Raw genomic sequence first — 13,765 nt, 5'->3', positions numbered from 1 at the left:
AAATTCTATGTACTAGTGTTTAGAAATTACACATTTCCCTTTACCTAATCAGCTATTCTTCAGGTTTTCCTTTTGCCCTCCTAACTGTCTAAGTAAGTGTGCTACCTCAGATTTACTCTACAAATATTTCAGCTATCAAAAAAAAAAAAAGGGAATAATATACTACATAGCTAAAATTAAATCAGTTTAAAATTCTCAGGAGTTGAAATTATGGTTGCGGATGTTAATGGACTAATCAAACCATAGTTTTAGATGATGTTTCTGCAATATTCTAATTACTGCAATCTGATTTTCCTTAGTAATTATGAAGGTCAAAACTGAAAGCCTGATTCAAAAAGGAAATTAAAAGTTAAGAATAAAAGACAAGGAAGACATTTTAATCCCCAACATATGTCATGATAAATTATTAAGTTGACCTTGTAAAGTTAAAGATTTTGCTGTAAATCACATTGGAGTTGACTACAAGGTATGCAACTGTTTTCCAAGTCTTGAAACAGCATAATTTCACTTAACTGTGCTATTTTTCTTTTTCCAGAAAGGAGATTCACTATACATTCAATAAACAAAATCACTTCTACACGTTTTGATTTTTATACCTTTGTAAGGCTTTCATTGGAGAAGGCAATGGCAACCAACTCCAGTACTCTTGCCTGGAAAATCCCATGGATGGAGGAGCCTGGTGGGCTGCCATCTGTGGGGTCGCACAGATTCGGACATGACTGAAGCGACTTAGCAGTAGCAGCAGCAGCAGCAGCAAGGCTTTCATGTGCGTAAAAGCAGAAGTAGGGGGGAAATATTCTTTGTCAGACCATATGTCCCAATTTGGTGACTAAAAATATGTTCCTAAAATATGTAGGACAAGCACCAGCACTAGATGGACTAAGGGGCTACTTAGACTAATCATGTATTTTGGAAAGGGCTTCTCTGTTCTCGCAAAATAGATTTTTAGCTATATTCTGATGCCCAAGATTCCATCAATAAGTTCCTACATCTTTAGTAAAAAATAGCATTAGAATTTGGAAATTTCTAGTATCTCTAAGATGAGACTAATATTTATCTTTTTCAAAATTTCACTATGAAAAATGTAAAACATTCAGAAAAATTGGGAGGTAAATTTTTCCACTTAGAATTCAACAATCATTAACATTTTGCCATTCGATTTTATCTTTATATGTGTATTTTTGAGACATAAAAGTAAGGTATAGACATCGGTGATACTTCAACCCTAAAAACCTCAGCATAAATCTCCTAAAACCATAGCACTCTCCTGCATAATGACAATACCATTTTCTAACCACTCTTTTCTTTTTAAAATATTTATTTATTTATTTGGCTTTAGTTGTGGCACATCGGATCTTTACTTGTGGCATGTGGGATCTAGTTCCCTGACCAGGGATCAAACCCCAGGCCTCCTGTGCTGGGCATGCAGAGTCAGCCACTGGACCACCAGGGAAGTCCCTCTAATTACTCTTTTTAGTTACTCATCACTGGGGGCTTCCATGAATGAGTATGTGCAAAGCACAGGTTAATTAAAAAAATGTTGTTTTTCTCTTGTTAATCTACGTTTTGTTAGAAAAATTTACAGGACTCCATCTAGGAAACCTAAAATGAGTAGAAGGAAAACATTTTTTCCCTCTCTACCCCTCAAATTCTCTCTCTCTCTCTCTCTCTCTCTCTCTCTCTGTATATATATATATATATATATATATATATATATATATATATATATATTCTGTTCCAGGCTCCAAAAAAAGTCCACATGTTACTTTTGGTTATGTCCTTTTATTAACAGTCTCATATAGAGCTCTATCCCCATCTTTTTGATGTTTTGTTTTTTCATAACGCTGGTATCTTGAAGACAGCAAACCAGAAGTCTTAGAGAATGTCTTATTCTCCAGATTTGTCTAGTTATTTTTCCATGTGTCATCTTACTTATTTTTCCATTTTCTGAATTTCTTATAAACTGGAAGTTAGGTCTACCTAGAGACCTGAGTAGTTTCAGATCAAACATTTTTCAGCAAGAATCCTTCATAGGCCACCCGTGGGATCGCAAAGCGTCAGACACGACTGAACGACTGAACTGAACTTCACAGATGATGCCTAGGCACAATCATATTGCAGGATTAGGAAGCTGATAAAAATGGGCTGAAGGACTTCCATTTACACTGAGGTATGAATGATTCCTAGCAGGTCCTTTTCTGAGTCCAGAGTTTCATCAGAGGACTGTGAATTGAAAGCAATTAGGCCTCAAGATTCTCAGGGCAACATTGGCATGAACTTTGCTCCTGTGCTTGGGGAAATGAGCCCGGTTGGTGTAAACAGCAAGATTCCTCGCTAAGGTCAAGAAGACCACTTGCCTCAAAACCTAATGCCCCCAAAGTGCCTGTGGACCAAAATCCACTGCCATATTTCAGTAAAGCTGGTCTAATACAGGGACAGGCATTACGCAGTGTGACTACCCTGGCCTGGGGCTCAGAACTGAGTTCTGGTCCCAGCTCTGCCACCAAACAACTGTATGACTCAGGGAATCATTAACCTCTGGGGCTTTTATTGACTCACTCACAAAGAGGCCACTGTCCCAGCTGATCAATGTGAGATCACCTGTATTTATAACACAAGCACCGGTGTGAATGCATGTCAGTGTTTACTTCTCATGGAGACAGGAAAAAACACTGATTTTACGCCTCCCATTCCTTATGGAGCAGCAGTGAAGCCTCAGTCATTCCCAAGTTGAAGCATTCCCCTTTTTCCAACCACCCAATCATCAAGAGGGCAATAAATCAACCGTCTGAACACTTCCGTCTGTGATGTGATGGTGGCTTCCTTCCTGTCCCTCGAGGAAGCTCTGGACACCCGACCATCTATGGGAAAATGCGTGGAGCTGCCAGCCCTTTCTGAACCCTACGCAGGCTTCGGTGGCTGGAGAAAACTGAGTGTAATGTTTTCCAACTGCTAATGATGGGAAGGTGCTGGATAGCTGAGTGGGAGAGTCTGGGATCAGGGCCCTGCTTACTGTCCCTATAACCCGAAAAAAGTGAAAATGTTAGTCGCTCAGTCGTGTCTCACTCTTCGAGATCCCGTGGACCGTGGCCCTCCAGGCTCCTCTGTCCATGGGATTCTCCGGGCAAGAATACTGGAGTGGGTAGCCATTCCCTTCTCCAGGGGATCTTCCTGACCCAGGGATCTCTGGTCCCTTGCATTGCAGGCAGATCCTTACCTTCTGAGTAACCTAGGAGTGCCCTGGACACCTGCCCTGACAGCTCCCCCTGCAGGACAGAGGAGACCACGTTCCAGGAGGATTCTGCTCCCACTGCAGGTCCTGAGCACAGCAATCAGCAAAGCTAGCTCCGCAGTCCGTCTCACCCCATCCCTCCAACCAAAAATGTCCTCTAGAGGAACTCTTGCCTGTGTGTGCAAGGAGGACACGAGGAAGGGTAGAGAAACACTGACTCGTCGCCAAGAGTCCCGAGGAAAAATGAGGTGGGTCAGGAAGTGGCCAGTGGAGGGACACTGAGTTGGGGGTGTAAGGACACAACAGACAGAGCTGGAGTGGTGGATGAAAGCAGAGGAGAGAGTCAAGAGCGCTGGGCACCTGGGAGGCTGGAGAAGCATCAGGACCAAATAGCACACGTGCTCCTGTGTCCTCCTTCTCTGAGCCTCTGGTCATTTAACACTGCCTTGTGCATCTTTAGCTTCCCTTGTGGCTCAGATGGTAAAAAATCTGCCTGCCATTCAGGAGATCTGGTTCAATCCCCGGGCTGGGAAGATCCCTTAAAGAAGGGAATGACAACATACTCCAGTGTTGTGCCTAGAGAATATCATAGACGGAGGAGCCTGGTCTGCTACCGTCCATGAATGAGCAGCAAACACTTTCACTTCGTGCATCTTCAGTGGGGCAAAGGAAGAGACAGATATATTTCTTGTTTCTGGCTTTTTTTTTTTTTAACTAACAAGGGATTTAGGGAAGTCTTGACTTAAGTTTATTCTGCCTTATTTCTTTGGGTGAATAAACAGGTCTTACTCCTTAATCTCTGGATAGGGTGGAGTAGGGAGATGGAGCAGGGATGCAGGTGGGAGGCTGGCCCAGTTCATCAAGAAAGGAGACAAGACAAGCCGACAATTATTTAAAGCATGGCCAAGCCTCTGAAACTCAAGCCCTGGAGTCCAAGTTCTCTGGCCTTTAAGGCATTAGGCAAAATCCACATGGCTAGTTAAGTGTTTGCTTGATGGATGTGGGAGGATTAGATTAGAACAAAGACAAAGCTCAGTTGGTTGTTCTTAAGTATAATTTACTTAATTGTTTCTGGCCTTGTAAGTACACCCCAAGGCTTAATATTGATGTCTGTGATTCAACAAAAACAAACAAAAAAACCCAATAATGTCTTTATAGACTTGTGGTTTAATGGCTTTAAATAAATTAACTTCTTTTGGATCAATTCAGCACACTGATGATATCTGCAATCTACTAACTTTTTTATACTTCTCCCCTAAGTAACAACTTTAATATATAAGTTTTGGAGAAATCACTTTCTATCCATCAAGAAAAAAATTCTTTCTACATATAGAGAATTTCAAAAGGTATAGAGATGCCCATTAAAAAAAAAGCATCTACAAGAAAATCTGAGCCCTAAACCCCAGACTCCAGATACAGATTTAGACTCATGCTAATTTTTCACTGAAATGGGGTCTTTAAAAAAAAAAATTAAGAGCATTTGGTAGAGGCTGTAGAATATGCTTTGTGGGTCAGTCGTCAGTTCTGCACCAAATTAACTGTGTAACTGGCATGAACTGAACTGTTCTTCTTTTCCAGTTCATATTGAAGCCTAGCTGCCGTTGAGACTGTATTTGGCGAGGGAACTTTTAGGAGGTACTTAAGGTTAAGGAGGTCATAAAGTAGGGACCTAACCAGATAGGATTAGTGGCTTTAGAAGAAGAGGAAGACAATGAGACAGAGACAGAAGACACAAAGAGACACAGAGAGAGAGAGAGAGATCTCCATGAACATGTACCAAGGAAAGTCCACGTGAGCACACAGTGAGAAGACAGCCATCTGCAAGCCAGGAAGAGAGCTCTCAAGAGGAACCTACTCTGTTATCACCTTGATCTTAGACTTCCCAGCCTCCAAACCTTGAGAAAATAAATTTCTGCTGTTAAAGTGCCTCACTCCACCCTCCCAACGTCTATGGTACTTTGTTCTGGCAGCCCTGGCCAACTAAGACGATATTCTTAAGCAAGTTGTCTATAGCATCTCTGGGTCTCTGTTTCCTGATATGTAAATTTGTGGATCAGGCTAAATAAACTCCGTGGTCTCTGCCATATCTAGCATTACCACAATTCTAATGGAAATTTTTTGGCTCCAGAAGAGCCAAATTCTTTTTAATTCTGAGTTTCCAATTTTCATAAAAGTTACAAAACGGTACAGAGAAGTCCCAAGTATCTTTTATCCATGTTCACCAACTTTCAATATTTTCCCCTATTTACATTTTCATATTCTCTGTGTGTGTGTGTGTGTGTCTCTATTTGCCCAAACATCATTATTCTATTTTTTTGAACCATTTGAGGGTAAGCTGCAGCTATGATATTTCTTTATACCTGAATACACTGTTATGTACTTCCTAAAACAAGGATATTCTCTCACCTTGCTATGGTTTTTTAACATTGACATGACACTTTTATGTAATCTACAGCCCATGTTCTAATTTCTTTAATTGCTCTACTACAATCCTTAAAGCATTTTCCCTCCTAAATAGAAACCAGTCCGGCATCACATATTACATTTAGTTGCCATGTCTCTGTTGCCTCCTTCCATCTGGAACAGTGGCCCAGCTCTTCTTTGCTTTCATCACCTTAACAGTTCTGAAGAATATAGGCCAGTCATTTACTTGATTGCCTTTATATCGTGATTTGTTTAATGTTTCTTCATGATTCCATTCAGGTTATGCATCCCTGACTGGACCATGATTTAAGTGGCAAGCTGTGTACTTTTGAAGGTCTCACATTAGCAGGCACATGATGTTTCAGTGTCCTTCACTGATGAGGTTCATCTTGACAAGATCAAGGGATTGTCCAGTTTCCCCACTGTATACTTTCGATTTCCCCTTTGCAACTATTAAGGAATCTACAAAGAGATACGTTGAGACCATGCCATGATCTTCCTCACTGTATAACTTTCCCTGAAAACATAGCGTCCACTGATGATTCTTGACCCAGCCAGTCTTTACTATCATGCTTGGAAAATGGCGATTTTCAATGTCACCACTCCATCCATATTTTTCAGTCAAAAGTGAAAGTGAAGTTGCTGAGTTGTGTCTGACTCTTTGTGACCCCATGGACTGTAGCCTGCAGGCTTCTCTATCCACGGGATTTTCCAGGCAAGAGTACTGGAGTGCAGCGACCGAACCCAGGTCTTCCACCTTTCAGGCAGACGCTTTACCCTCTGAGCCATTTTTCAGTCAATGCAAATTATTGACCTGTTGGCCAGAACCCTCATTCTCATTCTCTCTGCATTATTATACTCATGGATTCTTATTTTATTCAAGGGGTAAATAGTCTATCACCTTCTTATTTATTTTGAAGCCTAGATTTCCCCCAGATTTGGCCAGTAAGAGCCCCTTCAAACTGGCTCTTATGTCCTTTTGATATACTCCCTTCTTTCTAACATTTTCAAGAAATATTGACTAAAACCAAAGGCAAATAAAAATAAGTGCTACTTTTTTGGATTATGAGGTCCCAGGAGCAAAGTTCAGGACAGATTATCAATCATAGTTGTTCAAAAGTCTGTTAGGCACTGTAAATATATACAACATATTCTCTTCAGTTTTGTTATTTTTAGATCTTCTAGTTAGTTCCCATAATTAGTCTTTATGGTTATCATAGGTAATTAGACTGGAGTTGGCCAGAATCCTTGGACTAATTTGGAGACAAGACTGCAGCCAAAGCTTCTTTTCAACATGGAGTCCTTTCACTGATTTAGATGCCAACTTTTTTTTATCATCAGTCCCTTCCAACTGCGAGCATGTCCATAGACTGTTCCCTTCACTTTAGCCCTTGGCATCTGGTCTCTGCAGAAGCTGGATGTTTCTTCTAGCTTCTATAATCTTGAGAACAAAGCAGATTTTTCTCCCAAACTCAGTAGTAATTTTCATTCAACACTGCTATCAACATCAAGGCACTAAGCTAGAGGCTTCCAAACCTTCTCTGTATATAATGCTCCCCTTCTCTCAGCAAATTTTTCCAATGCCCCCAGGCCAAAAGAAATACCAAACAGTTCCTTTCATGAAGTACTCAGGCCCAAACAATTTATTATTTTAGTCCAGCATCTTTGTTTGGAAAAAATGGTAACACATAAATTGAAAAAAGGTATATATATATATATTTTCATAACGAAGTTTTTCATGTAAGCCATCTCCTGCCATAAACAAAGAAACTGAAGATCAGCATAAACGTCATCACTAGATACAAGAAGGTGAGCTTAAGGTCCCTAATACACACTTTTCTGGTCCACGTGCGCCGAATAATGGTCGAAATTGGCGCTATGGTCTCCACTGGGGAGTGGTCGAGATTCTCTCCATTCATCTTTAGAGCCAGTGGGAAGTGGGTTCACATGAGGGTGTGGAATAGGGTATGTTTACCATCTCCCCCAGGGAAAGGGCTTGGACCTGATGCAAAGATAGGGATAGGTGATGAACTCCCACGTTTTCCTCATCCCTACACCCACTCCAAATCCCATTAAAACTTACCTGTCACTTTCCTAGTCACCCAGGTTCAAGCCTTCCCTACAGTCTTTGGAGGAGAATGTGAAAGGTAGCTACATTCATGACATTCAAGAAAAACCCTCTTTCCCCACCTCTTTATGTTTGACCTGTGCAAGGAAGCTGCTCCAAATTTTCCCTTCTTCCACTCCAACCTCATCTGAGTTAAATTCACGCATTCCAGTCCATTTTAATTCGCTGATTCCTAGAATGTCGACATTCACCCTTGCCATCTCTTGTTTGACCACTTCCAATTTGCCTTGATTCATGGACCTGACATTCCAGGTTCCTATGCAATATTGCTCTTTACAGCATCGGACCTTGCTTCTATCACCAGTCACATCCACAGCTGGGTACTGTTTTTGCTTTGGCTCCACCTCTTCATTCTTTCTGGAGTTATTTCTCCGCTGATCTCTAGTAGCATATTGGGCACCTAATGACCTGGGGAGTTCCTCTTTCAGTATCCTATCATTTTGCCTTTTCATACTATTCATGGGGTTCTCAAGGCAAGAATACTGAAGTAGCTTGCCGTTCCCTTCTCCAGTGGACCACATTCTGTCGGCTCTCCACCATGACCCACCTGTCTTGGGTTGCCCCGCAGGCATGGCTTGGTTTCGTTGAGTTAGACAAGGCTATGGTCCTAATGTGATTAGATTGACTAGTTTTCTGTGAGTATGGTTTCAGTGTGTCTGCCCTCTGATGCCCTCTTGCAACACCTACCATCTTACTTGGGTTTCTCTTACCTTGGGCGTGGGGTATCTCTTCACGGCTGCTCCAGCAAAGCAGAGCCGCTGCTCCTTATATTGGACGAGGGGTATCTCCTTATCGCCGCCATTCCTGACCTTCAACGTGGGATAGCTCCTCTAGGCCCTCCTGCGCCTGAGCAGCCACAGCTCCTCGGGTTGCTCCTCCTGCCCTGGCCTCGGGCTCGGGTGGCTCCTCAGGGTCACCGCCCCTGGTCTCAGGTGCGAGGTGTCTTCTCCCGGCCACCACTGGCCTCGGACGCAGGGTAGCTCCTCTCGGCCGTGCTTGGTGCGCCAGCTGGCAGCTGCCTGCGCTTAGTGCGCCAGCTCTAATGGGTGAATTTAACTCAGATGACCATTATATCTACTACTGCGGGCAGGAATCCCTCAGAAGAAATAGAGTAGCCATCATGGTCAACAAAAGAGTCCGAAATGCAGTACTTGGATGCAATCTCAAAAACGACAGGATGATCTCTGTTGTCTCCAAGGCAAACCGTTCAATATCACAGTTATCCAAGTCTATGCCCCAACCAGTAACACTGAAGAAACTGAAGTTGAACGGTTCTATGAAGACCTACAAGACCTTTTTTAGAACTAACACTCAAAAAACATGTCCTTTTCATTATAGGGGACTGGAATGCAAAAGTAGGAAGTCAAGAAACACCTGGAGTAACAGGCAAATTTGGTCTTGGAATGTGGAATGAAGCAGGGCAAAGACTAATAGAGTTTTGCCAAGAAAATGCACTGGTCATAGCAAACACCCTCTGCCAACAACACAAGACAAGACTCTACACATGGACATCACCAGATGGTCAGCACCGAAATCAGATTGATTATATTCTTTGCAGCCAAAGGTGGAGAAGCTCTATACAGTCAACAAAGAGAAGACCAGGAGCTGACTGTGGCTCAGATCATGAACTCCTTATTACCAAATTCAGACTCAAATTTAAGAAAGTAGGGAAAACCGCTAGACCATGCAGGTATGAGCTAAATCAAATCCCTTATGATTATACAATAGAATTGAGAAATAGATTTAAGGGCCTAGATCTGATAGATAGAGTGCCTGATGAACTATGGAATAAGGTTTGTGACATTGTACAGGAGACAAGGATCAAGACCGTCCCCATGGAAAAGAAACGCAAAAAAGCAAAATGGATGTCTGAGGAGGCCTTACAAATAGCTGTGAAAAGAAGAGAGGCAAAAAGCAAAGGAGAAAAGGAAAGATATAAGCATCTGAATACAGAATTCCAAAGAATAGCAAGAAGAGATAAGAAAGCCTTCTTCAGCGATCAATGCAAAGGAATAGAGGAAAACAACAGAATGGGAAAGACTAGAGATCTCTTCAAGAAAATTAGAGATACCAAGGGAACATTTCATGCAAAGATGGGCTCGATAAAGGACAGAAATGGTATGGACCTAACAGAAGCAGAAGATATTAAGAAGAGGTGGCAAGAATACACAGGAGAACTGTACAAAAAAGATCTTCATGACCCAGATAATCATGATGCTGTGATCACTCATCTAGAGCCAGACATCCTGGAATGTGAAGTCAAGTGGGCCTTAGAAAGCATCACTATGAACAAAGCTAGTGGAGGTGATGGAATTCCAGTTGAGCCGTTTCAAATCCTGAAAGATGATGCTGTGAAAGTGCTGCACTCAATATGCCAGCACATTTGGAAAACTCAGCAGTGGCCACAGGACTGGAAAAAGTCAGTTTTCATTCCAATCCCAAAGAAAGGCAATGCCAAAGAATGCTCAAACTACCGCACAATTGCACTCATCTCACATGCTAGTAAAGTCATGCTCAAAATTCTCCAAGCCAGGCTTCAGCAACATGTGAACCGTGAACTCCCTGATGTTCAAGCTGGTTTTAGAAAAGGCAGAGGAAATCAGAGATCAAATTGCCAACATCCGCTGGATCATGGAAAAAGCAAGAGAGTTCCAGAAAACATCTATTTCTGCTTTATTGACTATGCCAAAGCCTTTGACTGTGTGGATCACAAGAAACTATGGAAAATTCTGAAAGAGATGGGAACACCAGACCACCTAACCTGCCTCTTGAGAAATCTGTATGCAGGTCAGGAAGCAACAGTTAGAACTGGACATGGAACAACAGACTGGTTCCAAATAGGAAAAGGAGTATATCAGGGCTGTATGTTGTCACCCTGCTTATTTAACTTATATGCAGAGTACATCATGAGAAACGCTGGACTGGAAGAAACACAAGCTGGAATCTAGATTGCAGGGAGAAATATCAATAACCTCAGATATGCAGATGACACCACCTTTATGGCAGAAAGTGAAGAGGAACTAAAAAGCCTGTTGATGAAAGTGAAAGAGGAGAGTGAAAAAGTTGGCTTAAAGCTCAACATTGAGAAAATGAAGATCATGGCATCTGGTCCCATCACTTCATGGGAAATAGATGGGGAAACAGTGGAAACAGTGTCAGACTTTATTTTTGGGGGGCTCCAAAATCACTGCGAATGGTGACTGCAGCCATCAAATTAAAAGACGCTTACTCCTTGGAAGAAAAGTTATGACCAACCTAGATAGTATATTCAAAAGCAGAGACATTACTTTGCCGACTAAGGTCCATCTAGTCAAGGCTATGGTTTTTCCTGTGGTCATGTATGGATGTGAGAGTTGGACTGTGAAGAAGGTTGAGCGCCAAAGAATTAATGCTTTTGAACTGTGGTGTTGGAGAAGACTCTTGAGAGTCCCTTGGACTGCAAGGAGATCCAACCAGTCCATTCTGAAGGAGATCAGCCTTGGCATTTCTTTGGAAGGAATGATGCTAAAGCTGAGGCTCCAGTACTTTGGCCACCTCATGCGAAGAGTTGACTCATTGGAAAAGACTCTGATGCTGGGAGGGATTGGGGGCAGGAGGAGAAGGAAACGACCGAGGATGAGATGGCTGGATGGCATCACCGACTCGATGGACGTGAATCTGAGTGAACTCCGGGAGATGGTGATGGACAGGGAGGCCTGGTGTGCTGCGATTCATGGGGTCGCAAAGAGTCGGACACGACTGAGCGACTGAACTGAACTGAACTCCAACCTCTCCTAAGCGTGCACAGAACTGTATCCATCCCCAAGCTGGCCTTGGTCTCTTCACTTCCTTAACCAATGACTTCTGATAAATCCCAAGCTCTTCTGTTTGGATTTACAACAAAGGAACTCAGAAAGAGACCTTAGAGATAGCTATCACTCCCCATATTCATACATTTTTTTCTTTCATATTCGTATACATACATACATCTATCCCTCAAAATTGGCTGTGAAGCTTCCACTTAAGTGGGTAAAACGGCGGTGATAGTCAACCCCGCCTTTGGAGAATTACAATTTTATTGCAGAGGGGGAAAAAAGGCAAAACAAAACAAACATGGCATTTTGGGGGTGCAGAATGTCGGTGCTTGACACGTAGCTGGTGCTTCAGAAACATTTAGTATTGATATTGGGTGACCGTGGTCAATGAGCTCGCCAAGCTTTTAAGATGTACCTGGCTGATTCCGTGCAGCGTGGTGGCAGGTAAACGCAGCAGGGCGAGGACCCGGGATCGCGGAGACTGCAGCCCTATCTCCACGCCCTGGCCCATTTCTTGTCTATACCAATAATGAAAAGTGTGCGGTCACAGCTGGAAGGGGCTACTCCTAGGGCAGGGGGCTTGCCAAAGGGACCACCCTCCATCGGGAAAGCTGGAACCAGCTGTGGGCGGACTGAGCCGGCGTGCCGAGGAGCTGTGGAGCCCTGGGGGTGGGGGGCGAGCAGCTATCGCTTCTTTTGACCCCGCTCCCCCGGGCTGCGGGCCAGCCCAACCCCCGAATCCTGCAGCCGAGACACCGGCTAGTTCACGCTGCCGGCTGTCGACGATTAAACCAGAGGTTCAGATTATACTGGAAAAAATTAAGTAACGTATACTAAGCTATTTAGTCATGGCTCATAAAAAGGCAGACTTCTAGGTATAGCCATTAAAAAAAGAAAACCATTTAATTTGACAAGGAAGAAACACTTTTAAGTGATTACTGGGAAGAGACGGAAGAAGCCAACGCCAGGAGTTCAGTGATAGTTTACTCTGAGAGCGACAAAAGGGGCGCCGAAATAGCTCAGTTGGGAGAGCGTTAGACTGAAGATCTAAAGGTCCCTGGTTCGATCCCGGGTTTCGGCAGAGCTTTCCTTTTTCAATCCAGACATTCGAATTTCGTAAATTCCCTTCTGTAAAGTAGCCTGGCTCATTAATTCCGGCGCAGGTAAAGCATGAGACTTGAAGGGCGAGCGAGAAGTGGTAACAGCCGTTCTGGGGCAACCCTAGGTGGCTTCTCCTCCCGGCCACTTCCGGAGCGTCTCCTGGTCTGGCGTCGGAGGCGCTGCTGCGCGTGCGCAATGCGGCGCGTGGGGGCTGCAGCCGCCCTGCTCCAGCGGAGAGCCGGATGTGCAGCGATCCGGTGACCGCAGCGCCCCCGGGTGGTGAGAGGAGAATGTGAGCTGGTTGCCGTGAGAAAACCGTAGATCTTTCTGCCGGGGCGGGGGCGCGGCCAAAAGGAAAAGCTGGTCCTAAATTTCATCCGCGTGCGTGCGTGCTGAGCTGCTTCAGTCGTGTCCGAGTCTGTGCGACTTTGGGGACTGTAGCCCGTCAGGCTCTTCTGTCCGTGGGATTCTCCAGGCAAGAATACTGGAGGGGGTTGCTGTGCCCTTCTTCAAATTTCATTCGCAAAGCTTCCCAATTTGAAAATCAAAATCCCTACTGTTGAATCAAATGGCATTCCTCTGATCCTGCCCAGGGAGGGAACCGGACGGCTGGGTATTCCTGGTGAAAATACACCAAACGCGGCTCTGGGATGCCACGGTCAGGGCTATTTGTCCAATAGGTAAAAGCATGGCAGCTTTACATCTCTGTGAAATTAATCAGTTCTGTGTCGCAACAACTTTATTTACAGTCTCGATCAGAAGTTCGCAAAGTGATCCCAGGGCTAGCAGCCGCAACTTCACAAGTTCTCAGCCGCGCTTGACACCTACTGAATGGGAAACTGGGGTGGGCCCATCGCTAGTTCTTTTAACAAGTATTCAGGGGATATAAAAATCGCGGGTTCTATCCGTGGGCCAGGAAGATCCCCTGGAGGAGGGCATAGCAACCCACTCCAGTATTCTTGCCTGGAGTCCCAAAGAGTCCGAAACGACTGAAGCAACCCAGCACAGGGGATTCCGAAGCAGCTAAAGTTTGAGGGCTGCTTATCTAGACATTCCTTTCAGTTTTTAAAACAGCCCTTTCCTAAG

General features: G+C 43.9%; 1 non-coding gene across 1 annotated transcript; it reads left to right on the top strand.

Moving 5' to 3' along the window:
• Positions 1-12,586: 12,586 nt before the first annotated feature.
• TRNAF-GAA (transfer RNA phenylalanine (anticodon GAA)) lies at positions 12,587-12,659 on the top strand. Its single transcript has one exon. It is a non-coding gene; the product is annotated as a tRNA-Phe (tRNA).
• Positions 12,660-13,765: the final 1,106 nt, after the last annotated feature.

This window comes from Ovis aries, chromosome 10 (assembly GCF_016772045.2).
Source record: "Ovis aries strain OAR_USU_Benz2616 breed Rambouillet chromosome 10, ARS-UI_Ramb_v3.0, whole genome shotgun sequence".
NCBI lineage: Eukaryota > Metazoa > Chordata > Mammalia > Artiodactyla > Bovidae > Ovis > Ovis aries.
This window is presented reverse-complemented; position numbering and strand designations above follow the sequence as displayed.